Below are 18,337 nucleotides of genomic sequence, written 5' to 3'. Positions count from 1 at the left end.
AAAAAAAGCCTGGATGACAGCACACCCATTTACAGCATAGTTTACTGAATATTTTAAGCCCATTGTTGAGATCCACTGCTCAGAAAAAGATGATCCTGTCAAAATGTTACTGTTCTGTAACAATACATCTAGTCACCAAAGAGTACTGATGGAGAAGTACTGGGAAGTTAATGTTGTTTTCATGTCTCCTAACACAACATCCATTCTGCAGCCATAGATCAAGGAGTAATTTTGACTTTCAAGTTTCATTATTTAGTAAATACGTTTTGTAAAGCTATAGCTTCCATAGATAGTGATTCCTCTGAGAGGTCTGAGCAAAGTACATAGAAAGCCTTCTAGAAAAAAATTTATCTTTCTAGATGTTACTATAAACATTCATAATTCATGGAAGGAGCTCAAAATATCAAAATTAAGAGGAATTTGGAAGAAGTTGATTCAAACCCTCATAGATGCCTTTGAGGGGTTCAAGACTTGAGTGGAGGAAGTAATTGCAGATGTGGTCGAAATAGCAAGAGAATTAGAATTAAAAGTGGAGCCTGAAGATGTGATTGAATTGCTGCCATGTCATAATAAACTTTAACAGGGGAGTTGCTTCTTATAGATGAGCAAATAAAGGAATTTCTTGAGATGGAATCTACAACTGGTGAAAAATGATGTAAACATTGTTGGAATGACAACAAAGGATTTAGAATATTACATACACTTAGTTGATTAAGAAGTGGCAGGGTTTGACAGGATTGACTTCAATTTTGAAAGAAGTTCTACTGTGGGTAAAATGTTATCAAACAGCATTGCATGCTACAGATAAATCTTTCATGACATTTATAGTCAATCAATGTAGTAAACTTCATTGCTGCCTTATTTTAAGAAATTGCCACAGCCATCCCATCCTTCAGCAACCATGACCCTGATCAGTCAGCAACCACTAATATTGAGTCAAGATTCTCCACCATCAGAAAAATTACAGCCCTCTGAAAGCTCAGGCGATTGTTGGCATTTTTGGCAGTAAACTATTTTTCAGTAAGGTATATGTATTTTTTAGACAATGCTATTGCATACTTGATAGGCTATAGTATAAACATAACATTTTTATGCACTGGGAAACAAAAATAAACTCATGTGACTTGCTTTATTGCAGTTGTCTGAAACTAAATCACACTATCTCACATGCCTTTATTGTAAATCTCATTATACAGAACAGAAAATATAGACTTAGATTGGGAAAATAATTCTCTCATTGTCTTATAAGTGATAAATATATCAACGTTCAAACTCATAAGTCCAAGCTCCAGGCCCAGCGTCCTTGGCATGAAACCATGCTGTCCACTGGATCAAATTTATAAACTAACCAAATGAGGAAAATGAAAGAAAAAAGTTCATTTTGATTCTGATGGCTTGTGAGTGGAATGTTGGCACTCAATGAGTAGGCTTACTAGAAGCCAAGCATTGCTCTTAGTGTCTTACAAATAATAGTTCATTTAATTCATTTAAATTTCTCCCCACAAAAGTTCTAGAAAATGGTATTTTTAATCCTCATTTTACAGATGAGAAAACAGAAGCACAGCGAGGTTAAGTAACTTGCCTAAAATCATACAGCTGTTAAGCAGCAGAGATGAGCGATCATCCCTGGCAATCTAGCTACAGAGTCTGTATTCTTAACTCCATCACTATCAATGAAAGGAGATGAGTCCTATGGTTATAAAACATGGGTACACAGCTTCTCTAATGCCAGTGGAAGCATAGCATAAAGTTATGAACACCACATCAATCTCAGGGATCTTGTTCTCTGCTACTAACTTATGGCTGTGAGGTCTTAGACAAATCCCTTTCCCTCTCTAAGTTTTAACTTATTCATTGAAGAAAAAAATGTAAAATCCAAGTTCTACTTTCCTCCTGCTAGACAGATATTAGAAAAATGAAATTAAATAACAGATTTAAAGGTGATTTGTGAGGTGTCAAACATTATATTCATATGATGGATGGCAGAGGCCACACTGTCCAGCTCACCCAGAAAGAGTAGAAAAGGAATTTCTTCTATTCGTTCTGGACCAGAAAACCTGCCAAACAGTCTTAGCTCCTAAGGGTGGAGGGAATGTGCAGTAGGAGAATATGCAGACAGCCTTGGTGCTGCTCACTTCTGAGACGTGTACTGCTCCTTAGGCTGTTGTCCTGTTTTCATTTGGCTGCCTACTTTTTACTCTGTCATCAGAGCTATTTTTAGGCACCTTACCTGGCAGAGGAAGAAAAAAAATTGATGCATTTATACCAATGTGCTTGATATTTTCCTGAATTTTCTTGTGGGCAGAGGAGAGAGGAGAAGCTGGAGCAGAAGAACCCAAGTGGGGTATTAACAAAGAAGTATGAATCTGAAACTCAGTGGAGGTAGCTAAATTCAGACACCTGAGATAGAGGGAGTGGAGAAGAGAGAGAAAAAAGGAAGGGGAGAAGAATGGAAGAGGAAAGATAGAAAAAAAACCTGGAAAGACCAACACATTTTGGGCTCAGTGGCTTTGAAAATATGGAAAATGTAAGTGCCCCCCTTGATCTCTGTTTTACCCTTTCTCCACAGTCCCTTCTTCATTTCTGACTTCCTTGGCTCATGAGTTGTTTGACACTCTTGTAGTTCTTTCACTGTGTGTTTTATTCAAGCCTACATACCCCAGAGCAAACTATTATGAAGAAGACCTTTCTTTGCTTCCTTCCAACCTACCCCATCCTTGTTCCATCCATCAAAATTTACCTTTCCTATTTGCTGTTAAAATTCATCTTAAGAAATTCATCTCTGCTGAGATGACTTAGCACACAGCCTGAAACAAGGTAGGTACTTAATAAATATTTGCTGAGTGAATGCGCAGAGGCATAATCTGAAGGACCTTAAAGAAATAAGAATACTGAGCTCAGAGATGGCAAGTGAGTTGCTTAATGTCACAAAGTAGGTGATTTACAGAGAGGGATTAAAATCCAGGGTTCTTGACTTTTGGTCCAGTGCTCTTCCCACTACACTGCACTTTGGGGAAACTTATGAAAGACCTACGCTTGTCCCAAGTTCCTGCCTGCATTCCAATCTAATCTTTCATATTCTGAAGCCTAATTTTAGAGAGGCTTTGCTTGAAGTGATGAATAAATTGTGCAGGAAGTGTTGTCTCTCAGCAGAATGGTGGTATTGGGGAAACACGTCTACCATATTCTCCATCCCACCTTTCTGTTGAACAAAAATTAAGTTTGGCCTCTAACTTGCTTATGTAAGACAAGTCATTTTCCCTCTCTGGAACTCTATTTCCCCTCCTGTACAATATGGAGCTTGAACTAGACAATCTCTAAGGCTCCTTCTAATTCAAATATTATAGAATTTTATAAATCACATCACTGTGACATTCAACAAACTTGAAGAGGCAGTCGTGGCACGACTGTTGATCATCTTTGAGAAAGTGTAGAAACAAGAGAGGTGCTAAAAGACTGGAGCTCATTAAATGTTGTTTCTCTTTTCCAAAGGGGAAGTGATGATAATTCCAGGAGCTAAAGCCTAGTGAGCTTGAAAAAGGTTCCAGAAAAAATTATTATGAACAGACAGTTTCTGAGTAAGTCAGGCCTCTGCCTGCATGGGTTCTGCAACTTCAGATTCAACCAGCTGCAGATCAAAAATAATTGCAAAAAATAAAAATAAAAAAAAAAATAAAGGCCAGGCATTGTGGCTCATGTCTGTAATCCCAGCATTTTGGGAAGCCAAGGCAGGCAAATTGCTTGAAGCCAGGAGTTCAAAACCAGGTTGAGAAACATGGTGAAACCCCATATCCACTGAAAATACAAAAATTAGCTGAGTGTGGTGGTGCACAGTGGTAATTCCAGCTAGTCAGGAGGCTGAGGTTGGAGAATCACTTGAACTCAGGAGGCGCAGGTTGCAGTGAGCTGCGATTGCACCACTGCACTCCAGGGTAGGCGACAGAGCAAGACCCTGTCTCAAAATAAATAAATAAAAAATAAATATAATTTCTAATTTGATTGCACTGTGGTCTGAGAGACTGTTATGATTTCCGTTCTTCTGCATTTGCTGAGGAGTGTTTTACTTACAATTATGTGGTCAGTTTTAGAATAAATGTGATGTGGTGCTGAGAAGGATGTATATTCTGTTGATTTGGGGTGGAGAGTTCTGTAGATGTCTATTAAGTCGCTTGGTTCAGAGCTGAGTTCAAGTCGTGAATATCCTTGTTAATTTTCTGTCTTCTTGATCTATCTAATATGGACAGTGGGGTGTTAAAGTATCCCATGAGTATTGTGTGGGAGTTTAAGTCTCTTTGTAGGTCTCTAAGAACTTTCTTTATGAATCTGTGTGCTCCTGTATTGGGTGCATATATATTTAAGATAGTTAGCTCTTCTTGTTGCATTAATCACTTTACCATTATGTAATGCCCTCTTTGTCTGTTTGATCTTTGTTGGTTTAAAGTCTGTTTTAACAGAGACTAGGATTGCAAGCCCCTGCTTTGTTTTGCTTTCCATTTGCTTGGTAAATATTCCTCCACCTTTCATTTTGAGCCTATGTGTGTCTTTGCACATGAGATGTGTCACCTGAATACAGCACACCGATAAGTCTTGACACTTTATCTAACTTGCCTGTCTGTGTCTTTTAATTTGGGCATTTATCCCACCGACATTTAAGGTTAATATTGTTATGTGTGAAGTTGATCCTGTCATTGTGATGCTAGCTGGTTATTTTGCCCATTAGTTGATGGAGTTTCTTCATAGTATCAATGGTCTTTACAATTTGATATGTTTTTGCAGTGGCTGCTACCAGTTTTTCCTTTCCATGTTTAGTGCTTCCTTCAGGAGTTCTTGTAAGGCAGGCCTAGTGTTGACAATCTCTCAGCTTTTGCTTGTCTATAAAGGATTTTATTTCTCCTTCAATTATGAAGCTTAGTTGGGCGGGATATGAAATTCTGGTTTGAAAATTATTTAAGAATGTTGAATATTGGCCCCCAGTCTCTTCTGGAATGGAGTTTTCTGCAGAGAGATCCCCCGTTAGTCTGATGGGCTTCCCTTTGTGGGTAAGCCAACTTTTCTCTCTCACTGCCCTTAACATTTTTTCCTTCATTTCAACCTTGGAGAATCTAATGATAATGTGTCTTTGGGTTACTCTTCTCAAGGAGTATCTTTGTGATATTCTCTGAATTCTCTGAAATTGAATGTTGGCTTGTCTTGCTAGGTTAGGGAAGTTCTCCTGAATAATATCCTGAAGAGTGTTTTCCAACTTGGTTCCATTCTCCCCATCACTTTCAGGTACACCAATTAAACATAGGTTTGGTAATTTCACATAATCCCATATTCTTGGAGGATTTTTCATTTAAGAAACTCACTCAAAACAACACAACTACATGGAAACTCAACAATCTGCTCCTGAATGACTACTGGGTAAATAATAAATTAAGGCAGAAATAAAGAAGTTCTTTGAAACTAATAGGAACAATGAGACAATGTGCCAGAATCTCTGGGACACAGGTAAAGCAGTGTTTATAGGGAAATTTATAGCACTAAATGCCCACAGGGAGAAAGGGTGAAAGATCTAAAATCAACACCCTGACATTACAATTAAAAGAACTAGAGGAACAAGAGCAAACAAATTCAAAAGCTAGCAGAAGACAACAAATAACTAATATCAGAGCAGAACTGAAGGAGATAGAGACAGGAAAAACCCTTCAAAAAATCGATGAATCCAGAAGCTGATTTTCTGAAAAAATCAACAAAGTAGATAGTCCACTAGCTAGACTAATAATGAATAAAAGAGAGAAGAATCAAATAGACACAATAAGAAATGATAAATGGGATATCACCACTGATCCCACAAAAATACAAACTACCATCAAAGAATACGATAAACACCTCTACATAAATAAACTAGGAAATCTAGAAGAAATGGATAAATTTCTGGACACATACACCCTCCCAAGTCTAAACCAGAAAGAAGTAAAATCCCTGAATAGACCAAGAACAAGTTCTGAAATTGAGGCAGTAATTAATAGCCTATGAACCAAAAAGAGCCCAGGATAAGATGGATTCACAGCCGAATTATACCAGAGGTACAAACAGGAGCTTGTACTATTCCTTCTGAAACGACTCCAAATGATAGAAAAAGAGGGACTCCTCCCTAACTCATTTTATGAGGCCAGCATCATCCTGATTCCAAAACATGGCAGAGGCACAACAACAAAAATTTCAGGCCATTATCCCTAAAGAACATCGATGCAACACACCTCTGTAAAATGCTAGCAAACCGAATCCAGCAGCACATCAAAAAGCTTATCCACCATGATCAAGTCAGCTTCATCCCTGGGGTGCCAGGCTGGTTCAACATACAAAAATCTATAAACGTAATTCATCACATAAATGGAACAAATAACAAAACCACCTGATTATCTCAATAGATGCAGAAAAGGCCTTTGGCAAAATTCAACAGTCTTTCATGCTAAAAACTCTCAATAAATGGAGCATATCCCAAAATAATAAAACGATTTGTGACAAGCCCACAGCCAGTATCACACTGAATTGGCAAAAGCTGGAAGCATTTCCTTTGAAGACCAGCACAAAGCAAGGATGCCCTCTCTCACCAATCCTATTCAACATGGTATTGGAAGTTCTGGCCAGGGCAATCAGGTGAGAGAAAGAAATACAGGGTATTCAAATAGGAAGAGAGGGAGTCAAATTGTCTCTGTTTGCAGATGACATGATTATATATTGAGAAAACCTGGTCATCTCAGCCCAAAATCCCCTTAAGCTGATAAGGAACTTCAGCAAAGTCTCAGGATACAAAATCATAGTGCAAAAAGCGCAAGCATTGTTATGGACCAATAATAAATAGAGAGGCAAATCGTGAGTCAACTTGCATTCACAATTGCTACAAGGAGAATAAAATACCCAGGAATACAACTTACAAGGGGTGTGAAGGACCTTTTCAAGAACTACAAACCACTGCTCAAGCAAATAAGAGAGGATACAAACAAATGACAAAACATTTCATGCTCATGGATAGGAAGAATCAGTGTCGTGAAAACTGCCATACTCCCCAAAGTAATTTATAGATTCAATGCTATCCCCATCAAGCTGCAATTGACTTTCTTCACAGAATTAGAAAAAAACTACTTTAAATTTCATTTGGAACCAAAAAAGAACACATATAGCCTAGACAATCCTGAGCAAAAAGAACAAAGCTGGAGGCATGACCCTACCTGAATTCAAACTATACTACAAGGTTACGGTAACCAAAATAGCATTATTCTGGTACCAAAACAGATATATAGACAAATGGAACAGAACAGAGGCCTCAGAAATAACACCACACATCTACAACCATCTGGTCTTTGACAAACCTGAAAAAAACAAGCAACAGGGAAAGCATTCCCTATTTAATAAATGGTGTTGGAAAAACTGGCTAGCCATATGCAGAAAACTAAAACCAGACCCTTTCCTTATGTCTTATACAAAAATTAACTCAAGATGGATTAAAAACTTAAACGTAAGACTGAAAACCATAAAAACCCTATAAGAAAATCTAGGCAATAGCATTCAGGACATAGGCATGGGGAAAGGCTTCATTACTAAAACAGCAAAAGCAATTGCAACAAAAGCCAAAATTGACAAATGAGATCTAATTAAACTAAAGAGCTTCCACACAGCAAAAGAAACTATCATCAGAGTTAACAGGCAACCTATAGAATGTAAGAATATTTTTGCAATCTATCCATCTGACAAAGGGATAATATCCAGAATCTACAAGGAACTTAAACAAATTTACAAGAAAAAACAACCCCATCAAAAAGTGGGTGAAGGATATGAATGGACATTTCTCAAAAGAAGACATTTATGTGGCTAACAAACACATGAAAAAAAGCTCATCATCGCTGGTCATTAGAGAAATGCAAATCAAAACCACAATGAGATACCTACCATCTCACGCCAGTTAGAATGGTGATCATTGAAAAATCAGGAAACAATAGATGCTGCAGAAGATGTGGAGAAATAAGAATGCTTTTACACTGTTGGTGGGGGTGTAAATTAGTTCAACCATTGTGGAAGACAGTGTGGTAATTCCTCAAAAATCTAGGACCAGAAATACCATTTGATGCAGCAATCCCATTACTGGGCGTATGCTCAAATGATTATAAATAATGCTACTATAAAGGCACATGCACACATGTTTACTGTGGCACTATTCACAATAGCAAAGACTTGGAACCAACCCAAATGCCCATCAATGATAGGCCGGATAAAGAAAATGTGGCACATATACACCATGGAATACTATGCAGCCATAAAAAAGGATGAGTTAATGTCCTTTGCAGGGACATGGATGAAGCTGGAAACCATCATTCTCAGCAAACTAACACAGGAACAGATAACCAAACACTGCATGTTCTCATTTATAAGTGGGATTTGAACAATGAGAACACATGGACACAGGGAGGGGAACATCACACACTGGAGCCTGTCAGGGGTGGGAAGCTTGGGGGGGATAGCATTAGGAGAAATACCTAATGGAGCTGACGGGTTGATGGGCACAGCAAACCACCATGGCACGTGTATACCTATGTAACAAACATGCACGTTCTGCACATGTATCCCAGAACATAAAATATACTAATAAAAAATAGATAAATAAATAAATAAAATTTTAAAGAACAATAATATGACAATAAAATAAGAATTTAAAAAATACAGTATAGCAACTATGTATATGCCATTTTCATTGTGTTAGTTATTACAAGTAATCTAGATACTATTATACAGGTGGAATCACATAGGTTATATGTAAACACTATATATAATAGTGTTTACATGTATTGTATATAATGGACTTTTATATAATGGACTTGAGCATCCACAGATTTTCCTATCTACAGGAGTCTTGAAACCATTATCCCTACAATACTGCAGGATGATCACACTTGGTAAAGCAATGATCACCAGAGATTCCAACAGTTTCACTAGAAACAACCTATCCTGAAACAATTAAATTTTCTTTGTTAATAGTGTCCCTATGCTGGTAAATGATAGGAATGATGAAGACTTTAGGGCTTCATGGTTTTAGGAAACTATTTTACACACTTTGCTGTCACAGGCTAGTGTGCAAAGTCAAATATCAATTGAACTGGATAATGGCCCAGTTTAGTGGATGTTTATGCCTGTGAGAAACACCAAACAGTATGAATTGATGATTTTTCAAGTAGCACACAATTTAGACTCTTGTCTGATTTATCCTCAATTTGTAACAATGGTTTGGATAAAGACACTAACGTTTTGCTGATCAAATTTGCATCTGACACAAAGTTGGGAGGAGAAACTAACGTAAGGGATGATAAAATTGAGATCCAAAGAGATCTTGACCGAAACAATGGACCAATTTTTACAAGATGAAATTTAATAGGAATAAATGTAAAATCATGCACTTCAACTAAAAAAATCAGCTACCCAATTACAAGATGGTCAAAATGTGGCTTATAGTCAAGATGCTCATGTGAAAAAGACCTTGGGAGTTTAGCTGGCAACAAAGCCTCCTACGGGTCAAGGGAAACTTAGTTGCATAAAAATGCTAATATCCTCTTAGCCTTTGTAGATGTATACTAATATCTCCTTAGGCTATATTAATGGAAAAGAATGTTGCTATAATCAATGGTAATAGCTCCTCTTTACTCTGCACTTCGCTGTGTTTTGAGTTCTGTTCTGGACCACAGAAAAACAGGAGCTTTTTAATTGAAGAGTGAATATGAGTGCTCTGGGCAATCCAACTGTGCTCTGGAGAATTTCAGCTTGGATATGGTGGTGTGGAGACACAAGAGACGTGAATGTTTTCTTAAAATGTCAGATTAGCTGTTTATGAAAAGTGCTTCAAATAATTCCTACAGCCCTATGGAACTAGGATTAAAAGTAGATCTATTGAGGGTCTATTCTTTAACAAATGTTAGCACAGTATACAGTACCTGAAATAGTGAAGGCTTGAGAGAGATCTGTTTAGTATATAAGCAGATAATATACTAATACCTAACACAATGGAAACCTTTCCACTACTGAGAGACAGCCAACAATTGAGTGATGAATATATGGAGTCAGAAATTCACCATTACTAGAGGTATGTGAGCCAAGGCTGTGTGTGTAATAGCCACAGTGTTGCAGGGCAGATGCAAATATTGGATGGGAGTTGGACTAGAGGGCCTTTAAGGCTCCTTTCAATTGTGAAATTCTACAAGTGTGTGAATGTCTCTGTAATGGTGAGCTATAACAGGCACTTTCAAGGTTATTTGGTTCAGAAGGTTTTTAAGCATGTTCCCTAAACTCTCTGGGTACATATCCAAAAATTCTGCCTGTAAGTTGGGTTTAGTCTATAATGATGCTGAATCATCATTGTAATAGATTTTTGCCTTTCTATCAAATGGACATCTTGGGTCCTTGAAACTGATCTGCATTTTTCCTCCTCTGAGATTTTTTCACCTATTGCTCTCTTTGCCTTGAATAATTGCCCAGTACTTCCTCATAGACTTCTACAATATCTCAGCAACTAAAGATCCTTAGGGGAAATTTACCCCTGACATTTTTTGTTGCTCAGATATACACTGGTGGTGCTCAGAAAGATCTCTTGACTACTAACCCAGTGCTATTGCAGTTCTACTGTATTATGTTATGGGGTTAAAAATCTTAATGATTCATAAGAAAACCAAATAACCCAAGAATACAAAGAGATGCTCTACCTGATGCATTATAATTTGCACTTAAAACTACATTTATTTTCCTTCCTTCCTTCCTTCCTTCTTTCTTTCTTTTTTTCTTTTCTTCCCTCTGTGGCCCAGGCTGCAATCTAGTCGGCTCGCTGCAGACTCCCTGCCTCCGGCTCCCGCGATTCTCCTGCCCTGACCTGCGGGCTGCCTGGGATTTCCGGCACACGCCACCACCGCTGCCTGCTTTTTCTCCTTTGGCTGGAGGTGCGGTTTTGCCATGTTGGCCAGGCTGGTATCCAGCTCCTGACTCCGAGTGCTCTGCCCGCCTTGGCCTCCCGAGGTGCTGGGACTGCAGACGGAGTCTCGCTCACCCGGTGCTTGGTGTTGCATGGGCTGGAGTGCGGTGGCGTGGTCTTGGCTCGCTGCAGCCTCCGCCTCCCAGCCGCCTGCCTTGGCCTCCCAGGGTGCTGGGATTGCAGCCCCTGCCCGGCCGCCGCCCCATCTGGGAAATGAGGAGCGCCTCTGCCCTGCCACCCATCGTCTGGGAAGTGAGGAGCGCCTCTGCCTGGCCGCCCCATCTGGGAAGTGAGGAGCGTCTCTGCCCGGCCGCCCCGTCTGGGAAGAAGTGAGGAGCGCCTCTGCCCGGGCGCCCCGTCTGGGAAGTGAGGAGCGCCTCTGCCTGGCCACCCATCGTCTGGGAAGTGAGGAGCGCATCTGCCCAGGCGCCCCGTCTGGGAAGAAGTGAGGAGCGCCTCTGCCCCGGCGCCCGTCTGGGAAGAAATGAGGAGCGCCTCTGCCCAGCTGCCCCATTTGGGAAGAAGTGAGGAGCGCCTCTGCCCGGCCGCCCCGTCTGGGAAGAAGTGAGGAGCATCTCTGCCCAGCCGCCCCGTCTGGGAAGTGAGGAGCTCCTCTGCCCGGCCGCTCCGTCTGGGAGGTCTACCACGGAGGCCAGAAGCAATGTGGGGGCTGGACATGGTGGCTCACGCCTGTAGTCCCAGCACTCTGGGAGGCCGAGGCAGGTTGATCACCTCGGGCTAGGAGTTCGAGACCAGCCTGGCCAACATGGCGAAACATATGAAAAATACAACAGACAAACCAACCAACCAACCCAGTGACAACAAAACAGGTCTACCCTGGAGTCATACTCTAATTTTTTCTATTTTCCTCCCTTTCTGATCCTTTATCCCACTTTCTTTTTCTTCCTCTTCCTTCTCCTTCTTTGTCAAATAGAGGATTGAGTTATTATCATTGGTCCATATAAAGTCCCTCTCTCATTTATTTTCTTTAATTCCCACTCCCCATTTCTATTCCCTGTCTTCCCATATGCAACCTTCCTAATATGTTTGATATGCATCTTTTTGTTTGTATGTATTTTTAGAAAATGTTTATTGTTGTGTGTGCAAAAAAATTAATAATAAAAAATAAATAAATAAATAAAAACTACATTTATTTTTTACACATCTTATTGGCAGGTGCTAAAATGAATGAGAATATTCTTTATGTACTGAAGTGGAGCAATCTCCAAGATATATTAAATGGAAAAAAGGTTATAGAATATCTTGTATAGTAAGTGTACTGTCATTTATATTAAGAAAAAGGGGGGAGAGGCATAAAGATATAAATACTTATACATGTATAAATGTTTGCTTGTGTATTTGAGGTAGCAGACAAGCGAGACTTGTTTTCATGACCCTGCTGATCAAAACAGGTTGTAGCAAATAAACTGGCTAAAACCAGCTAGGACTAGGAATTATAATACATTTTCATAAGACACTCCCACTGGCACTATGACAGTTTACAAATGCCATGGCAACAACCCAGAATTTACCTTATATTGTTCCAGGAAATTCCCATCCTTTTTCTAGAAAATTTGTCAATAGCCTGCTCCTTATTTAGTATATAATTAGGAGTAAGTATGAATGTAGCTAACTGGCACTCCACAAGTGCTATGCTCCCTATAGCATAGCCCTGCTCTGTGTATGGAGCAGCCATCTTGCTGTACACTCTTGGTCTAATAAACTTGCTTTCTTTCACTGTCAGCTCACTCTTGGATACTTTCCTGAGTGAAGCCAATAATAGACATATTGTTGTCTATTTTTCTAAATGTCTTTCCAAATTATAATATAAATATGACGCAAGTGAACTTTAAAACTGGGGCTCAGACCAAGAGGATTATTGGCTTCACTCAGGAAAGTATCCAAGAGTGAGCTGACAGTGAAAGAAAGCAAGTTTATTAGACCAACAGTGTACAGCAAGATGGCTGATCCATACACAGAGCAGGGCTCTGCCATAGGGAGCATAGCACTTGTGGAGTGCCAGTTAGCTACATTCATACCCAATCCTAATTATATACTACAAATTTACAAGAAAAAAAAACAAACAACCCCATCAAAAAGTGGGCAAAGTATATGAACAGACACTTCTCAAAAGAAGACATTTATGCAGCCAAAAAACACATGAAAAAATGCTCATCATTACTGGCCATCAGAGAAATGCAAATCAAAACCACAATGAGATACCATCTCACACCAGTTAGAATGGCAATCATTAAAAAGTCAGGAAACAACAGGTGCTGGAGAGGATGTGGAGAAATAGGAACACTTTTACACTGTTGGTGGGACTGTAAACAAGTTCAGCCATTGTGGAAGTCAGTGTGGTGATTCCTCGGGGATCTAGAACTAGAAATAACATTTGACCCAGCCATCCCATTCCACCTTTGGGTATATACCCAAAGGATTATAAATCATACTGCTATAAAGACACACGCACATGTATGTTTATTGAGGCGCTATTCACAATAGCAAAGACTTGGAACCAACCCAAATGTCCAAAAATGATAGACTGGATTAAGAAAATGTGGCACATATACACCATGGATTACTATGCAGCCATAAAAAATGATGAGTTCATATCCTTTGTAGGGACATGGCTGAAGCTGGAAACCATCATTCTCAGCAAACTATCACATGGACAAAAAACCAAACACCTCATGTTCTCACTCATAGGAGGGAATTTTTTTTTTGTTTCTTTGCTTATATTATTATACATATATATAAAATATGTAATTATTGTATATATAAATATGTAAAACCCCACACAAACCCTTTCACATCCTTCACACATGTGCTAAACCTCTGAGAGGTTTATCACTGGACATTCTTTAGGAATCCAGTAATTCTAATGAGAAATTGCCAAGTAACAGCCTCTCCAACAATGAACTAAATCAATGAACTCTGTTTCTAAGCAGGTTATGTGAACCTCTTCCTTTTCACAAATAAAAGCTTCTCTTTACCCTTCCCTCACCAAATGCACTGGCAGCTTGCCATTCTGTGCATTTTGGATTATAATTCTCATTTCTCATTTCCCATAGGAGGGAATTGAACAATGAGAACGCATGGACACAGGAAGGGGAACATCACATACCAGGGCCTGTTGTGGGGTGGGGGGAGAGGGGAGGGATAGCATTAGGAGACATACCTAATGTTAAATGACGAGTTACTGGGTGCAGCACACCAATATGGCACATGTATATATTTGTAACTAACCTGCACGTTGTGCACATGTACCCTAAACCTTAAAGTATAATTAAAAATAAAAAGAAAACTAGACATATTGGTTGCCACTACGGAGGGGAACTACATGGTTGGGAATAGAGGTAAAAGGAAGAATTTTCACAGTTCATCTTTTTAGAATTTTAGAATGTAGTACAGGTAAAACCCAACTACTACATTGCTATTATAGGACAATTCTACATTTCTGTCCACATATTCAAAAAATGTTTAAGCAATACATTTTGGTGGAGGCAAAATTACCACTTGGACACTTAAAGGAATTGATTTTGTCTATTTTGGATAAAGCAGTTGATTTCTTAAGTAAAAGCAAATTATAAAATATCATTTGGTTTGGAATGTTAAGTAAGCAAATAGAAAATATGTTGTGAAACAAAAAAAAGATTGATGAGGAGAGAAAGAGGAGTTGGGTGGAGTTGGTCGAAATTAGGAGCATTATGCTCCCACCATCTAATCTTGAACTTAACTGCAAAGCCAAGATTACCATACCACTGAGAATTGTTGTTACTTGGTGTGTGAAGCTTTAAAGTTACAAACCTTGACATAAAACTGAAAGAAAACGACCACATATATCAACATAAAACAAACTTTCCTTTCTCTTAATCATTTATTGCCGCCCCCTGCCCCAAGGTAGAAAAAACTCAATGGAATAGCCACGAGCTTGCTCTCTGATTGTGGAGGTCAATGGAACTCTGAGTAGTAGATTTGCTAGACATGGCTGGTTGCTACAATGTTCCCAGCAAGTGTAAATGCATCACCACTTCTACCTCCAGACCTTTTCTTATGTCATTTCCCCATTTCTACCAAGGGAGGCCCCTCCCTTCTTCTCCTGTCTTATCTGAATTTTCATCATCCTTTAAGGCTGAACTGAAAGCTCCCTCATTCCTGGAAGATTTTTATAACAACCTCATGATTTTGTCCAAATCTAACCACCTCCAGTCCTTACTGTCTGCATTGAGCACTTGATTCTTCTTTCCAGGTGGCATTGTCAGCATCTTAGATTTGTAGACATATTGTATTCCCAAGAAATAAGATAAAGCCACTTGTTAGGGACTATATGTTCCTCCTTGTGGTGAATAAGAAGAGTAGAGACAGTCTGTGTCCTACTCCTAGCCTGGGCATGGAGTGCAGCAGAATTAAGTTAATCCTCAAATAATTATAACAGAAGTTCAAGAACAACAGGAACCATAAGAGAGACAGATAAGACACTGAAGCTTCAGAGGATACTCTTGCATCTGTAGGTCTAAACACTACAAAATGCCACTTTGAAAGATATTCAGAGCCTTTTAGTGGAGTTATGATCATCATAATGGAAGTAATGTAATGAATGGAGGTGGGGCTTGAAACCAACTAATTAATTCAACAAATATTTATTAAGCCCATATCATGTGCTTGGCACAATTCTCAGCACTAGGGATATATCAATGACCAAAAAGAAGAGACATTGACCCTGTGCTAACAGAACTTACATTCTGGTGGAGGGAAACAGACAATAAAAAAGTAAACAAATATAGTAGCAGGATTCTATCAGAAGTGATGCAAATGCTATAAATAATATGACATATGGTAAATGTGATAAGGAGTGGGCTGGTAGTCCAAGAGCTACTTTGGATAATGCTATGGACTGAATGTTCATGTCCCCCACAAAATTCATGTGTTTAAGCCCTAACCTGCAATTTGATGGTACTTGAAAATAGGACATTTGGGATGTAATTAAGGTTAGATTAAGTCATCAGAGAGAAATCTTAGTACAATGGAGTAAAAGTCCCTGTAACAAGAGACATAAGAGAACTTGCTCTTGTTCTTTCTTTGTGTGAACTCAGAGGAAAGGTAATGTAAACACATGACAAGAAAGCATCCATCTACAAGCTGGTATAAGACCTTCATTAAAAACCAACCATGCTGGCACCTTGGTCTTCAGCTTTCCAGCCTCCAGGTCTGTGAGAAATAAATTTCTGTTCTGCATATCACCCAATATGTGGTATTTTGTTATTTTCAGCCCCAGCAGACTATTACAGATAGAAGGTCAAAGAAGGTTCCTACATGAAGGTGATTTTTGAGCTGATATCTGAAGTGTTCAGAAAAAGCCATGTGAATATTGAATGAAGACCATTCCAGAAAAAAAGGAGTAAATAATGCAAGAAAAAGGATGCCATGATCTTGGTATGTTAGAGGAATAAAAAGGCCAATGAGACTTAAGAAGAGTGAAGGGAGGAGAGGTAGGAGATAAAGTTGGAGAGATTGACATATATCAGGTCATACAGGGTAATGTAGGCCATGAGAACAAATTCAGTGGAAAGTCACTGGAGCATCTTAAGCAGCAAGATAATATAACCTTATGAAAAGTTTAAGATGACTTTTTGCTACTGTGAAATGGTGACAAAAACAGAAACAAAAGGCAAGATAGATTTATTGCAGTAGTCCAAATGAGAAATAATTGCAACAGTGGCAGAGATTGAGAGAAGTTTCTGAATATAGGTATGTTTCAGAAATGACCAACTTTAAGTAAGAATGGCAGATTAAATGCCAGAATGGCCCCTAGATTGCTCGTCTAAGAAACTGTGAGTGCATGATGGAGACTTCACTGAGATGGGTAATACTGATAGAGGAACACATGTTCTGGTCCTTTTGAGTTTGAGATATCTATTAGAAATTTAAATAAAGATATCAAATAGAAAGTTGCATATAGAAATCTTAGAGTTCATTGGAAAAAATATTTTCTATCCTCTACTATATGTTCTGCTGCTCACTGTATAACCTACATATCCTCTAGTTTCTCTAAAAACCTAGGCCAGGCATGGTGGCTCACGCCTGTAATTCCAGCATTTTCTGGGGACAAGGTTGGTGGATCACTTGAGCCCAGGAGTTCAAAAACAGCCTAGGAAACATGGCAAAACCCCGTTGTTAGCCACGCATGGTGGTGCACACCTGTAGTCCCAGCTATTCAGGAGGCTAAAGTGATAGAATGACCTGAGCCCCAAAATTCGAGTCTGCTGTGAGCTCTGATTGTGCCACTGAACTCCAGCTTGGGTGACAGAGGGAGAACCTGTCTCATAAATAAATAAATAAATAAATAAATAAATAAACAAACATAAATAAAAAATAAAACATACTGTCTAGTTATCAGTTTTTCTTAGAATTTGATACTGGCTCAAGTCTCAAAACTAAGACCAAAAGGCAGTGGCCTTCCAAAAAAAAAAAAATGGTGAAGCTGGCTTGCTAGTAATAACACTAAGTGTCTGAAAGTACTTATAATACTGCATACCTAATACACTTAGCAGCAGGAAAGCCTTTGGCCTATCATTAGTCTGGTGGAGGTGGGGAGGTAACAAAAACTGAGTACAAGACTTGAGCCAGTTCTCATACCTGGACACTCATATCCTTCGGCAAGTGGATAATTTACTTTTAGCCACCTGTTCAGAAACCTTGTGCCATCAAGCCACCCAAGCGTTCTTAAACTTCCTCGCCACCTGTGGCTACAAGGTTTCCAAACTAAAGGCTCATCTCTGCTCACAGTATGTTAAATACTTAGGGCTAAAATTATCCGAAGGCACTAGAGCCCTCAGTGAGGAACATATGCAGTCTATACTGGCTTATGCTCATCCCCAAACCCTAAAGCAACTAAGAGGGTTCCTTGGCATAACAGGCTTCTGCCGAATATGGATTCCCAGGTACAGCGAAATAACCAGGCCATTATATACACTAAGGAAACTCAGAAAGCCAATACCTATTTAGTAAGATGGACACCTGAAGCAGAAGTAGCTTTCCAGGCCCTAAAAAGGCCCTAACCCAAGCCCCATTGTTAAGCTTGCCAACAGGGCAAGACTTTTCTTTGTATGTCACAAACAAACAAACAAACAAACAAGCAAAAAACAGGAAAGCTCTAGGAGTCCTTACACAGGTCTGAGGGACCAGCTTGCAACCCATGGCACACCTGAGTAAGGAAATTGTTGTAGTGGCAAAGGGTTGACCTTATTATTTACATGTAGTGGCGGCAGTAACAGTTTTAGTATCTGAAGCAGTTAAAATAATACAGGGAAGAGATTTTACTGTGTGGACATCTCATGATGTAAA

This window comes from Nomascus leucogenys, chromosome X (genome assembly GCF_006542625.1).
Source record: "Nomascus leucogenys isolate Asia chromosome X, Asia_NLE_v1, whole genome shotgun sequence".
Classification (NCBI taxonomy): domain Eukaryota; kingdom Metazoa; phylum Chordata; class Mammalia; order Primates; family Hylobatidae; genus Nomascus; species Nomascus leucogenys.
Note: the sequence above shows the minus strand (reverse complement) of the source record.